The sequence below is a fragment of the Prosopis cineraria genome, unplaced genomic scaffold (assembly GCF_029017545.1).
Source record: "Prosopis cineraria cultivar Desert tree isolate PC_DT_omini unplaced genomic scaffold, ASM2901754v1 PC656, whole genome shotgun sequence".
Classification (NCBI taxonomy): Eukaryota; Viridiplantae; Streptophyta; class Magnoliopsida; order Fabales; family Fabaceae; genus Prosopis; species Prosopis cineraria.
In genome coordinates this window covers 30,452-41,749 of record NW_026555981.1, presented here as the reverse complement: position 1 = coordinate 41,749, position 11,298 = coordinate 30,452, and the positions used below count along the sequence as shown (strand labels likewise).

Genomic DNA, 11,298 nt, shown 5'->3' with positions numbered 1-11,298 from the left:
GTTCAAACCAAGTCTTAATTTCCATTTGACAAATTAGGCTGAAGATTTCAAAAGGGAGAAATAGAACAAGTTTAAATTATGGGAAAAATTATATATTTTAGTTTTAGCATGATAATTACATTTTTTCACAAATGATATATATTATTGTTTTGTTATTAATATGAGAAATTGATGAAATGTATAAAAGAATTGTGCCTTGAGGATAAATACATTGACAAGCATAGCAGTTGATACATTGATAAGAGAATATCTTGAGAACCCAATAATCATTTCTTCTACTGTCTTTCTTAAGCTGAAGATGTTGGAGGGACAAAAAAGTTTCCTTAAGCTTCAATTACTGTACTCTTTTTCTTTTTTTCTCTCTAACTGCAGTTCGAGGGCTTTCAGCTTTGGAAGAGAATCAAAAAATGTTTTTTTTTTACAAAATTCCTTTTTTTAAGGCTGAAAATGTTTAAGATGGGGGTAGAATTCTTTAACTTCCAACTGCTGCAAAGCTTTAACCTCACTTAAAATAGATAAGTAATCCCATTTTTAGTTACCAACAATTTAATCCGCACTTGTAATAAGTCAATTTACGATAACAATAAATTTTATCTTATTAAGTAGGGTTACTATACAAATTGCATAATATTATTATACTCTCTAAACAATTAAACCTTTTAATATATTGTTCATTAAAAGGTTTCGTTTATTTGTAAATAAATCAATTTACAAGTGGCGCTAGAGCTTTTTAGTAGTGATATTAAGGAAATGTACTTTAGGCATTTTCTTTACCAGATGACTTACTCAAAGTTTGAAATGGGTCAATTTTCAAATGAATTTAAGGCTTTTAAATAGTGAAGTTAAGAATTTTCACATTCACTTTAAGCATTTTCAGTCATCATGACCAAATTATTTTGCTAAAAAAGTTTTTTATCCCGAGAGAGAGAGAGAGAGAGAGAGAGAGAGAGAGAGAGAGAGTTGTTGCAGGGCATGTTTTTTGGCCACTGTACGCCGGTGAGTTTTTCATCAAGGGCAATTTGGACAGTGAAAAATTTTTTAATTACAATTGAAACTATGGTCTTTAATTGAATTTACTATAATAATTGGTTAAAAAAATTGATATTTCTGTAATCAGAGGGCCTAAATTATTATTACCCTCCTTGTATGGTCTTGATTTGTGATTTTTTCTATTATCTTTTCTCCAATTTTCTGACTTCTCTCTTAATTTTTTCTTCTTAATTCTTATCGAAATAAGAGTTCTCTCTCATTTTTTGAACGTCTCTTTCCGGGCAAGGTTAAGAATTATAGAAATGACAATTTATTTTAGAGAGAATGGCAGTTAAATTTTAAAAAAAATTAATTAATTTAAGTTAAATCTCAACTAACTTTAAAATGTCAACAAAGCCCCTTTATCTTTTAGTAGTAATAGGTTTAACAAGGATTTGCAAAAATTTATACGTTTAGCTCCTCATTTTACATTTTTATTATGATATATTTACAACTTATTTTTTAAATTTTAACAGAAAATACAAATATTTATATTTAATATTAAGAAGTATAAAATTTAATAGTTTCAGAAATTTACAAGTTCGGCTTTTTATTTTGCAATTCTGTTGTGATGCATTTGCTACTTATTTTCTTAATTTAAATTTTAACAGGATATATAAATGTTCATCTTTAATATCAAAAAGTATTAAGTCTAACAACTTTGAGGATTTGCAAGTTGGGTTTTCAATTTTACAACTTTTTTATAATAAATTTACAATTTATTTTTCATATTTTAATAGGAAACACAAATGTTTATGTTTAATATTTAAAATATTAAGTCTATTATTTATTTTTTGCCTATTGCCTATTTATCAATCAAATAAATAGCTCATCCATTTCTCTATTGCCTATTATTTATTTTTAGCTCTATTAAAATTTTAAAAATAAGCTACAAATGCATCATAATAAAGTTGTAAAATTAAAAGTTGAACTTGTAAATTTATAAAGATGTTAGATTTATTACCACTAAAGGATTAAGGAACTTTGTTAACACTTTAAATTTAGTTGAGATTTAATTTAAATTAATTAATTCTCATAGAACTTAACTGTCATTCTCCCTTTATTTTAATACACGCATGAATGGTAGATTTTTTTTTTTTTTACTAAACTCTAGTTAGCATGCTTATATTTAAAAAGTGTAGATGGGTCCTTGTCTCTCCTTTTGTCATCAAAACAAAGTCAACTCATTAGCATTATACCCAGGACCGTGTCTAAGAATTTTGAGCCCCGTTGAAATTGTTAGAGGGACCTATTATAAATAAGATTTATCAATTTTTATAGAAAAAATATAACATTAAGTCTATATACTTTACCTAAATTTTATTATAAGTCCCTGTTTTTTTTTTTGATATTCTATGTCTTTATACTTTTATTTTTTAATATTTTATATTCCTATAACACTGCTCATAAAGGGACATAAAATATCAATAAACAAAAGCATAAGGGTCTAGAATATTAAAAAAAGTGCAATGACCTATAGTAAAATTTGGACAAAATGCAGGGATTTAAAGTTATGTTTTTTCTTTTTTATATCACCAAGCTTATTAAAAAAATTATAGTTATATCCTTAAAATTCTTTAAAAATACTCATTTTAAAAAAAATATATAAAGTATTTTTAATTAAATTATACTTCCTAATAAATAAATTAATTATTTTTAAACTATCATCATCTTTTCATATATACTTTTATTAAATAGAGTGTCTCATCTCTTACGAAGCGTTCTTTGGGAGTAGCACCCGGTTTCTATCATCTAGCACCATATGTGTCCAATTTCTTGAATTATCTGAAACCACCTTAAGCTCTCTCTATGGTGTTCTTTTGTTTTTCCTTTGTTCTTTTTGTTTTGTTTTTTAGCTTCCTTCATAAAAAAAAAATAGAGTGTCTCACTTAAAGATAATGGTTAAGTGGTTATATTTTTGAACATTCAACCTAAAAAAAATACCTTATATTTTTTAAGAAATATAGAATATAACTTTTCACTTTTATTTTTCTTTGTAATTAATAACTATAATAAATTATTGCTTTAAAATTCAAACTATAATAAATATTTGTTTTAACTTTGTCTTATGTTAAGGGAAAAAAATTTAAAATTTGTCTTATGTTAATAACTAGATCTAGAAGAAATAAAAATGGAAGTTCATAGTCGGCTTTAGTAGTTTTATTGTCTTGATAATAGGGCCACCGCCATGTAACCAACCGTTTGTAGAGGAGTGTTCTTGGAGTGAAAAAAAAAATTTACAGCATGGAAAAGATTTTGTTGATATATTCCTCCAGTTTCTATTATATAAAACTTTTAACTACTTCAAAATTTAAAAATAAAAAAGTGGTTAATTTATTAAATTTATCTGAAATAAAATAAATTTTCAATTTTTAACTTTATTTAAATAAAAAATTTTGATATTTACATTGCATTCTCTATCATATTTAATGAATTTAAATAGAAGTAATATTAAAAAATATAATTAATAGTATATCAAATGTTTCATATCGAGAACCAAAAAAATCCAACTTAAAACTGCCTTATAATAACCCCACGAAGAGAGCAACTAACTGAAATCAGTTTGGGACGCACTCTCTTTCCCTCCTTGCCTGACGTGTTATAACTAGCTTAATTAACGGAATTTAAATTATTTCCCCAAGTCAAATGCGGGCTAAGATTGTTTAATTTTGGCCTTCTGGTTAACCATGTAAATTCAAGTTCAACTACTGGTGAAATAACATCTGATGGTTCAACTAAATATTTTAATATAAAACCCATGATTCCATCTACAGATACAATCCTGATCTCCATCCAGAGATGAACTAAACAAAAAGCAAGTTCATATATTCATTTTGAACAATTCGACTTTAGAACTGGTCTAAAGAAGGTACTGGTTCTTCTGTGTTTCTTTTGGTACAATATGGCATATTTTGACCAAAAGCACAAGGAAGTTTTCTAGTCTGAAAAACCTTTCAACTCAAAACACAATTGCAAATGGCAGGACATGTTCTATTTGCATTACTTCAACTTGCTTTGACTCTTGCAGTTATTGTTCATTCCCAGGATCAATCAGGTTAGCTAATAGCTAGTCTCATCGAGTTCATCTGACTGTAACTACATCTTCATGTGTCATATTTCTTGCCACTTATGCTTAAACTTTTTGCAGGATTCGTCAGTATTGATTGTGGGCTCGTGGATGAACCAAGCTGCACAGATGAAACTACTTCCATCTATTACTCTTCAGATGCCAACATCATATCCACTGGAATAAGTCATAGCATATCACCCAAACATCAGATACAGACTCTTAAAAGGCAGTTCCGGAATGTTCGAAGCTTCCCAGAAGGAGAAAGGAACTGCTATACTCTTACTGCTCCTCAAGGAAGTAGCAGAAAATTCTTAGTGAGAGCCATGTTCATGTATGGAAACTATGATGGTGAAAACTCTCTTCCCAAGTTTGATATCTATCTTGGAGCCGATTGGTGGGACACTCTGGTGTTTCAGAATGCATCTGAGATAGTAACCAAAGAAATCATTTATACTGCCTTATCAGAATATGTTCATGTTTGCCTTTTTAACACCAACACTGGTATACCTTTCATATCAGCGTTGGAGCTCAGGGTTCTTGACAGTGAATTCTATCGTAGCTCTCTGAACCTCTTGGCTCGGCATGATTTTGGGTCGCTGGATGTTGAATTAGTCAGGTCAGCCATAAGGCCATGAATCTCCCATTAACAGAGAAAACAAGAATAATTCCATGAAATCAGTGTTTTTATGATTAAGTCTTCTTATCTTATTGAAAAAGGAACTAAATTGCAAGAAAATATCTGTAATTGACTTGGAAATAAACCTATTATGAAAAGAGTCTTTCAATTTAGTGTTCGTTGATGTTTTACCCCTTTTTTGTTTTTTTCTGAAGATACCCAGATGAATGATCGAATATGGACACCTTATAACACAAAAGACTGGAAACAGATAAATACCTCACTCCCTGTAGACCAAGGATCAACATCATCTGGTTTAATGACTTACCCACCATCCATTGTCATGAGATCAGCAGCAACTCCAGCTAATGCCGGCAACAACATGGAATTGAACTTTCTGCCTGGCTACAATGCCTCCACATTATATGCATACATGTACTTTGCTGAAATCCAGAAACTCCAAGAAAATCTAACCAGGCAATTTGACATTTTCGCGAATGGAGGCCTTCTCAGTGCTGATGTCAGTCCTTTCTACCTTAGAACCATATATTTTACCGTAAGATCTGAACCTTGGCTCAATATTTGGTTCAATGGAACGGGTAGATCAACTCTTCCTCCTCTTTGCAATGCCATAGAGATATATATCGAAAAGAATCTCTCACAAACACAAACACAGCAAACAGATGGTATGTTCATTGGCTGCAAGTGCTGTTAATATTGTCAAAATTAGCCGTTGTTATTAATTTAACTTGACTGACTTGCTTGTATTATACAAGTTGATGCAATCATGAACATCAAGTCATTTTATGGGATCAAGAGAAACTGGCAAGGAGACCCTTGTACTCCAGAGGCATACTTGTGGGACGGTCTTCACTGCAGCTATGATGGATCCGGCCCACGAAGGATCACATCCTTGTAAGTGCGACATAAAATAGTCATAAAAAAGAAAATGAAGATTTTATGGCATGAATTCATCATCTTCAAGAATGGTGATAAACTTTCATACCATTGTTCTTTCAGGAACTTATCCTTTGGTGGATTAACAGGAAGCATAGCTCCAGACATTTCCAATTTGAAATTGATTGAGTATTTGTAAGCTCTCAATCACTTAAATGAAAACAGTAACTTATAGTTGAGGATCTGTGAAGATGATTTATTATCATTTTAGGGATTTGTCAAACAACTATTTAGTTGGAGATGTACCTAGTTTCCTGTCTCAACTGCAGTTCTTAAGGGTTCTGTAAGTGCACTGTTTCAATTTTCATCATAATTATTAAATTCTTCATGAATACATGCATGTTCTAAAGGAAAAACTAAAATTCATATTGTTTGTCCATTGAAGAGACCTAGAAGGCAATCAGCTATCAGGAACAATTCCAGCAAAACTTACTGAGAGATCAAAGAATGGATCATTGAAACTCAGGTATTCTCTTTTTGATGCATCTATTTAGAATGAATTGCATTTCATTGCATCAACTCCGGTCAATGGTCATTTTGCAAATATCCCTTTCATTTTTCTTAAACGAAAAATTGGTTTCTTAAACTTTCACCCTTGAGCATTTAAAACATCTTTCTGTCAACGGGAATCTCACTCTATGGCCTTTATCTTGGGCAAGAATGGAAAATGCAACCCCAAATTCCAAAATTCCCAACTCCCAAAATTTTGTAGTTTTATTATTTATGTGAGTGTTAGTAGATGAAGTGAAGTTAAATGGCTGTATTTTTAATTCTCTTGCCTAAATTGTATAAAACCCCCTAACATAGGATCTTGAGCATATAATCTCATAAACCTGTAAAATTTATAAACGATCTCCCGAAACTCTAAAATTTGTGTGGGTAATCCATATTTTTTTGCATAAATAACCATCTTCAACTTTGCTTTATGCGTAATTATTCCTTCTGAATTTTAGGTCATGTGCATGTGTAGATGTTTCTTTTGATGCGCATGCTTCTATTAGAATAATTAATCAATCAAGGAGAATAATCTACAAACATTTCAAATTTTACCCCTTGTTTGGTTAGGGGGCTTTTGAGGGGAGGGGAGATTTCTAAAGTAACTCCCACCAAATAAATAAATAAATAAAATCATTAAAATCCCTCCTCTCCCCTCTTCACTATTGAACCAAAGAAAGGGTTAAGGGAAATTTATTATTCAGTGTTGAAGTTCAAGGAGTAATATATCATATCTCAAAGTCAAGAGGAGCTTTATACAGTCTAGCATTGTAATTTCTCTTCAAATTTAAAAATGCTGGTTAAGCTCTTGCCAGAAAAAAAAAAAAAAAAAAAAAAACACACAAAGAAAGAAAGAAAGAGCTCTGGTTAAGCTAATGCTCTATTCATCACTGGTTTTTTTTTTTTTTTTTTGGGTAAATAGTGTGATATAACTTGTTCACCTTTCATTTTAAATGCAAGTTTTGGTGGAAATCCAAATATTTGCCCTTCAGAAGATTCATGTAAGAGCAGTGAGGCAAAGTTAGTCATTCCATTAGTGTCATCACTAGCTGGAGCTTTCGTACTGCTGGCAGCCACAATTACTTTCTGCATTTTCAGAAGAAAAACAGGTACATGTCTGAAGTATTGCATGGTAAAAATTCCTTGTAATAAGCAAAGAGGGAAAAGTTATTCCTTGGATAGAGAAGTTTTTAACCAGCAAAAAAAAAAAAAAAGACAAATTGCTTTTAATAAGCACAGCCATTCTATTTAACAAAGACTGACTGTGTTTATTTAAAAAACTAACGGGGGAATTTTTTTTGACTGCATGCTCTCTCTTCTCTAACAGTTTCTATTTATCCAGTGAAGCTGAGTACTTATTCAGAAATAAATAAGGAGTTAGGGCTGAAGAAACAAAAATTCACATATGCTGAAGTTTCTAGCATTACCAACAACTTTGAAAAGGCTGTGGGAAAAGGAGCATTTGGAACAGTCTACCATGGTTTCATAAATAACGCAGAGGTTGCTGTCAAAATGCTTTCTCCTTCAGCTCAAGGATATCTGCAATTTCAGGCAGAGGTACAATCTCATTATTTTCTCCAAGTCTTCATCATAAATATATCATTTCTATAAAAACTTCTTATCAACCAATTCTGCAGGCATTTATACAGATTTTACGATGCCTTTAGATTGATTCAAATTGAAGAAATTACAACTTTCTGATTCACAGGCAAAACTTCTTGCTAATGTTCACCATAAACACTTGACTGCTCTAATGGGATATTGTGATGATGGCACCAACGTTGCTCTCATCTATGAGTACATGGCTAATGGTGACCTGATTTATCAGGTATTCGCTATATGATCCCTCAAGTCCATCAAAATTTTACTTCTTACAAGAAAGTTAGTATTATGCATTCCAACAGCCCACATATAACTAAAAAGATATCTCAAGATGAAGTCTGAAAGTTGATTCAAAAATCTATTGTAGTTGTATACAACTGAGAATTTTTGTGAATCTTACATTAATGCAGAGAGAAATGTAAACATCTTGGACTGGAAACAACGGCTACAAATTGCAGTAGATGCTGCAGAAGGTTAGCAAAGAAAGAACTCATCTTTTTCCTTTATTTCCTTTCTTGATCCTTCCATTTATGCAGCAAAAGTAATTGGTTCACATTTAACTGTAGGCTTGGAGTATCTGCATAGTGGTTGTAAGCCACCAATTGTTCACAGAGATGTCAAATCCCAAGACATCTTACTGAATGAATATTTTCGGGGCAAAATTGCTGATTTTGGACTGTCAAAATTTTTTCCTGATGACAGTGATACGCATATATTTACTATGATAGCTGGCACCCCAGGATATCTTGACCCTGAGTAAGTTTTTACCAGCTCTAAACTACAAAGCTGAATTATGTTCAGTTCTCAAATATTGATGAGCGCACATTAAAAAAAAAAAAAAAGAACATAGGTTGAGTTGCAGGTGTTTTGTGTCATGCAGGTACAATATGTCGAACAAGTTGAATGAAAAAAGTGATGTTCACAGCTTTGGAATTGTTCTGCTTGAGATAATTACAGGACAACCTGCCATAGCCAAGGCTAAAGAGAAAACTCACATAACCCAGCGGGTTAATCTCATTCTTCCTGAAAGCAAGATTGATGATATTGTGGATTCAAGATTACAAGGAAACTTTGATATTGATTCTGCATCAAAAGCATTGGATATTGCAATGGCTTGTGTAGCACCTTCTTCCCTGGACAGGCCAACAATGAGTCACGTAGTGATGGAATTGAGACAATGTTTGGCTATGGAGATGGCTCGTTTAATTCGCAGTCAAATTGATTTCTCATTTGGTGAAATTAGTGGACAGAGCTCTCTAGCTAGATAGTTACAATTTTAGCAAAGTGCTAAATATATCGTGTTCTTTCTTCTTTTTAGCATGGCACGTTAAGAGAGAGTTTTTTATGGAGAGGAATTTCATTCCTAATTATGAACAGACATAAAATTGTCTCTCTAGAATGATATGCGTTGTTTGTAAATACGCACGTGTGTGTTTTATGTATATGCAGAGCATAGCACGTGCATATTTTATTTGTTTTCCCTTGGTATAAGGTTTCAGTTGTATTTTTTAATTTTATAAAATATCTTTTAAATTCTTTAACTCTAATGTCATTAATATCAAATGATATTTTTTTACACCAATCATTATTCTTTTAAAAAATTAAATTCAATATATTAACATTTAAGAATGTTTTGTCAATATTTAAAAGTTTAATGTCAACAATTTTTTTTATTAATAAAACCAATGATAGCAGAGTTATATAATTAAAAAATATGACTTAGAAAATTAAGAATTCAAAATGAAATTTTGGATAAAGTTTCAAAATTAAAAATGCACTTTTGCTCGATAAAAAAAAAAAGAAGTATTTGGTTGCCGGATTTTGCCTATAGAAGAAAAGCCCACCAGCAGGCCCAAGCCTAATTTCCATATTCAAACAAAATGAAGTTACTTACTTGCCTCATGTGATCCACCATGTCAGCAACTTCTCGCTTTGTAAGCATCAACTTATCTGACGTGGCATCGAAATCAGCACATGGTTAGCCTTCAGGTGTTAAGTGTAACAGAGGAACCAACGGATTAATGACAGAAACTTACAGAGTGTTATATTTTAAGAATATTATTTCAAGAACTATTTTCTAAATCTAAGTAAAATCGGGGACAAAAGATTAATCTTTTGGATAAAATAACACTCTCTTTGTTTAAAAATATAAGGTATTTTTAATTAAATTTCACCTTCTAATGAAGTAGTTACCTAATTTTTAACTAACTCTATTTTTTTATATTTACCTTTATTAAACATTTATAATAAATATAAAGTTATTATCAATAGGGGCACTTTAAAAAAAATAATGATTACACTTCAAAAGATTAAAAATGCTTTATATTTTTGAACATCCAACTCTTTAAAAAATATCTTAAATTTTTGAATGGAGGAGTACCATTTACTTGTGTGTATGTGTCAACAAAGTGCAAGAAAAATCGGCCGTGAGAATTCCTTATTGAAAACCACCAAAAAATAAAAAAGGATTGATAAATGAAGTCGAAGCCTAAAATTTCAATCAAATTTTCTCAAGAATTGAAAAACCCAAAAAAAAAAAGTTTACAATATACACGCGTCATATGCTACTGGATAATGAATTAAGTAGCTTATCTAATATATGAAGCCAACCTGGAGAACAAACTCCTATGACACAAGTATGTTAAGAATTTGATGAATTAAAGTCAAATATGTGGCAAGTTGCGAAACCATACAAGAAAAATAAAGCAAATGAGCTCAGCAAAAGATATTTAGAATACGCAAATTAGTTGTATGAATAAAAATAGATAGATATATCCATTTTTCTTGTTGCACAAAAATAGTATGAAATATTTGTTAGATAGCTTTGCCTTTCAACAAAATTTCTATTTTTAGAAACCCCTCAACTACCCCCCACCAAATATAGCTTGCTTAATTTTGATCCTATCAACGCCCCCACAGTTCTATCAAACAAAATATTTAATAAATAAATAAATAACATCCACACACCCCTTTTCAACCATAACTCCTTCACTTCAACCAACAATTTCTTTACAAACTAGACAAGTTTATAAATTTGAAAAATAATAATAGTTCAATATTATAAGATATGATTATATTCAACCTTTATTCATAAAGTAATCATATATATATATATATATACACACACATATATATTATATACCAATAATAGTAGCCAAGTAAAAGGGAATTGATTCCTCTCAATCAAGGTCAAGAATTCAAACATTGTTAAGAGGGGAAAAAAAATCATGTTGTGAGAGCCACATTTAATTGGGATGTAACCATACTTAAATTTGATTCAATATAGTACTCCCATAATCCCAGTTTAAAAGATAATTTTGGATATCCCAAAATATATATAAGACAATTTGATAAAAATAAAATTTTATTAAATATACTTTTTTAATAATACCCTTTCTTCTTTATTATATTATCTATCTTTCTCTTTAAGGTTTAGTTTAAATAAGTTGGATACCGAAAGTTCATCAGGGCTAAGGATGCTTCCAACCTCAAACTACACTTATAAAAGTACTTACAAATCACTCATCAA

General features: G+C 30.7%; 1 pseudogene; it reads left to right on the top strand.

The window, feature by feature from the left end:
* Window positions 1-4,005: 4,005 nt before the first annotated feature.
* LOC129297931 (probable LRR receptor-like serine/threonine-protein kinase At1g05700) lies at window positions 4,006-9,310 on the top strand (annotated as a pseudogene).
* The last annotated feature ends 1,988 nt before the right edge of the window (window positions 9,311-11,298 follow it).